This window comes from Triticum urartu, chromosome 7A (genome assembly GCF_056163025.1).
Source record: "Triticum urartu cultivar PI428250 chromosome 7A, HENAU_Tu73, whole genome shotgun sequence".
Taxonomy (NCBI): Eukaryota; Viridiplantae; Streptophyta; class Magnoliopsida; order Poales; family Poaceae; genus Triticum; species Triticum urartu.
Window position 1 is genome coordinate 26,803,381 of NC_141879.1, and position 3,828 is coordinate 26,807,208.

Consider the following 3,828-nt stretch of genomic DNA (forward strand, 5'->3'; position numbering starts at 1 on the left):
TGACGTTCGGATATGTAGATTCCTTCCCTTGTAAACCGACTCTGTACAACCCTAGACCCCTCCGGTCTCTATATAAACCGGAGGGTTTAGTTCGTAGAGGCAATCACAAACATACGGGCTAGACATTTAGGGTTTAGCCATTACGATCTCGTGGTAGGTCAACTATTGTAATCCTCATATTTATCAAGATCAATCAAGCAGGAAGTAGGGTATTACCTCCATCAAGAGGGCCCGAACCTGGGTAAACATCGTGTCCCCAATCTCCTGTTACCATCGACTTAGACGCACAGTTCAGAACCCCCTACCCGAGATCCGTCGATTTTGACACCGACATAAAGCCAGCGACTCCTCCTTCATCGTGCGGGCCGGCAGGGGGAGAATATGATGATGCTGCAACAGAATCACTAAGATGGGACTTGTGATGACGTGCATGCGCTGCATGTTGAGATAAATCCTATAGTGGGGATGAATCTCTTAGCTAGGTATATAGGAAACGTGTGACAATATAAAATAAAAATTGACGTATCTGCAAATAGAGAGGGCATAAATACTAGGGGGTCCAAAATGAGCAGTAATACATATAAATATATATTTGCATTGATTGAAAACTAATATGCAGATCCATAAGCATTAATACTAGGATATCTAGAATGAGTATAGTGCATTAGTGACAACCTGATGAACGCACTATAAATAAATCTCAGCCTAATGTAAACCAACATCTATCCATCTGTGTCATACACATTTTTCTATATCCATTTAACTCCCCTCTTTTGGCTTCAACACAATTAGAAACTTCTAGGTAACCTTGCCATAATGGCAACGAGGTCGACAAGCACCGTTGTCTTGTACGCCATCGTTTGCATGCTTCTTTCTATGGTCGTCGCTGCTCAAGCCAATGACTTTGGCGGTGGCAAACCAAAGGAGACCAACCTCATGGTGGAAGCATGCAAGAACGCCTCGAGCTACAGCCTCAACCCAGACAATGTCACGTAGGAATTCTGCTTGTCGACCCTCCCGTCAGACAATCGGAGCTTCGAGGCTAAGGACCTCAATAGCCCGGTACTCGTCGGACATCCTTAAAGGCTGCATCACTCCTGCTCGCAGAAAGGTTGATAAAATGCTACAAAATGCCAAGAAGGGCACAGTGACGATGCGCGCCCTTAGTTTTTGCAAGTTGGACTATGATGGCATGGTGAGAGTCCTAAACATATGTGATGCCATGATCAGAGACTACCACGGAGACAACAGCGGGCTACCGTCCTTTGAGCTACCTCGTTGTGTGGAAAGGGTGATGATCCCTGTCGAGAACTGCGGTTCTGAACTTGACAGAGATATGCCAGGGGCGGAGGCTTTGGTCAATGAAAATGCTGAGCTGGTCATGTTGGTCAATCTCAACTATGCCTTGCTAGCACAATATGATGATAATTAAGTTAATGTTTGTTCTTATTTGCGAGAAATTATATAGTAGTGACATAAATTTTAATTTAATTACAAATAATAATAAAAAGTTATGTTGTGGCATTAATGTACTCTCATGACTCATCCAGTCTTATTTAACATAACTATTTTTTCAGTGCTCATTTTTTTGACAAAGGATGGATTTTATTGCTCATAGAGCAGCATCAAGAGAATACAAACTCAAAGAATACACACCCCGGCCTCTGCATAGTTAGGATGCACACAGTCAACACCAACGCATGCATAAAAAAACACGCCAACAGATAGCAAAGTTATATAAGACCAAAGCTATGTGTTGGCGAGTAAAAGAAAAAACCCGAAGCGATTAAATCCACGATCGGCAAACTACATCAGTGACCATATCCGCACCAACCATCTCATGAAATCACATAGTCGACGAGGTTCTTCAACAACAACACCTTCAAGAAGGGAGCCACACTCAAGTGTTTCCATAATCGGATTCAACCACCAAGGCGCGAATCTAGGTTTTCACCTTGAAGAATTAGTCCAAGCATATCCGAGCAATGCCTTCAACAAGGTAACGGTGTGAAAGAACATCGTCATTGCCAGAAATAACCATCTCGGGTCAGACCTAAGCTTTTACCCTGGAGCTCACGATCGGGTGCTCAACCAGCACCACCGTCGAAGTCACTCAAGTGTTGTCGCCGCCACTTTTCCGCAATCCCGGCAGCTACATGCTAGACCGCCGCCACTGCACAACCATTCCTCTGTGTCAAGCCGCCATCCAGAGTTTGCATCTCACCGCCGAAGTCAACCATTGGACATAGAGAGATGAACCCTCCCGAAGATCCCTCAATGACCACCGCTGTCATGGAGCCACAGGAGGTCGCTGCAACATAATTTGCAGTCACCCCACTCGACGAACCGAATCTAGATCACCACACCCAAGCCGTCCAGATCTGAATCAGGCAACCACGCCGGTTCGGTCATGGACGACACCAAAATTGGGGCTACCTGACAACGGATCCGACCGCAGACAATCGCCGCCGCCTAGAATTTCATGGGCCGCCGCCCAGGATCCCAAACTCCGCCTCCTGTGCAGGAGACGGTCGGAGGGGCCGTCACCGCCGCAATGGCCAGAGGCAGCGAGGACACGAGAGCCGGCCCTCAATGTGCCAGCACCGCCAAGTCCCAAGCCCCTCATGACCGGCGGCAGCCAGCCTTGGCGACATCCGAGCCATGCCGCAGCGCCTCTCAGAACCGCTAGGCGAGGTTGCCCCGTGTGGCACACCATGCGAACGGCCAGGTGAGAGCTCGTCGCCGCTGCCGCCCTGCGGGCTTTGCCCGGCGGCGCTTGCTGGTGGCGGCGGGGGAGGTGGGGCGCAGGTCAGACTCCGGCGGCGATGGTTAATGCGCACGCCCATGTCGCCAACGGGGGAGACGACGCGGGCCCTTTTTTGGATCTAGGCGAAGTGTGAGTTGCTCTCACGGTGATGCTCATGATGGCACATGTTGGTAATTTCCAAAAGGTGTATTACTCAGATTAATTTGCAATGATACCATATCTATTACCTAATATTTAAAAAAGGAGGCTTTCATAGTTCTTATTCAGTTACCTCTTTATATCCGTTAATTTTACATTAGACAAACAATTGACGGCTGAGGTCCTCTGTCTCTATTTTTTTTTTCAAATCCGTCACTTCTTTCGTCAAGCCTCTGGATCGTTGTATCCTCAAGCTATAAACGCTAGCGATCGATTGAACAGAAGCCTAGCGCACAACACAAATCCAGCCCACACAAGCCCGACGTATGAGGGGTCCAGATTTCCGGCGGCTAGGCGATTTCATTTTCCCCTCTCTGTCTAGCAGTGGCGCCAAACTGAGGGGCTGCGGGTGGCTGGAACTAGGGAGACGGCAGCCGAAGGAGCCCCCAATGCTTGGTGAGCGGCAGCAGCCGCAGGGACGGAAACCGTCCACGGCCTCAGCGAGACGCGACCTCCCCGGAGCAGCGGGTCATGCGCACCGCCGGAGTGAGAGAAGATCTTGTTATCTACGGCAGCAATTAGTGAATAGCCGCAGAACTGAAGCGTGCTTACCATCGCTGGGGCCCATGTGCCGGCCGTGCGTGCGTGCGTCCGCCGGAACCGGAAATGGAGTAGAAAAAGAGCATGGGAGCCTGGTGCATGCAGCCTGCTGATGGTGCTCGGGGCAGCACTGGCTGAACAAAGAATCTCTTCATGTCGTTGCCCTACTCTCTGTTACCCTCAAGCTTGAAGCTCTGTCAATGGCGAGAGGTGAAGGAGAGAACAGAGACGCTGTTTTTGTGCAGCGCACTGAACTGCTATGTTTTCTGTTTGCTTTATTCACGGATCAACTGGAAAAACGGATCGAGGATGACCCCCTCTAC

At 49.4% G+C, this 3,828-nt stretch overlaps 1 pseudogene; it reads left to right on the top strand.

Moving 5' to 3' along the window:
- Positions 1-750: 750 nt before the first annotated feature.
- LOC147957224 (uncharacterized) lies at positions 751-1,467 on the top strand (annotated as a pseudogene).
- Positions 1,468-3,828: the final 2,361 nt, after the last annotated feature.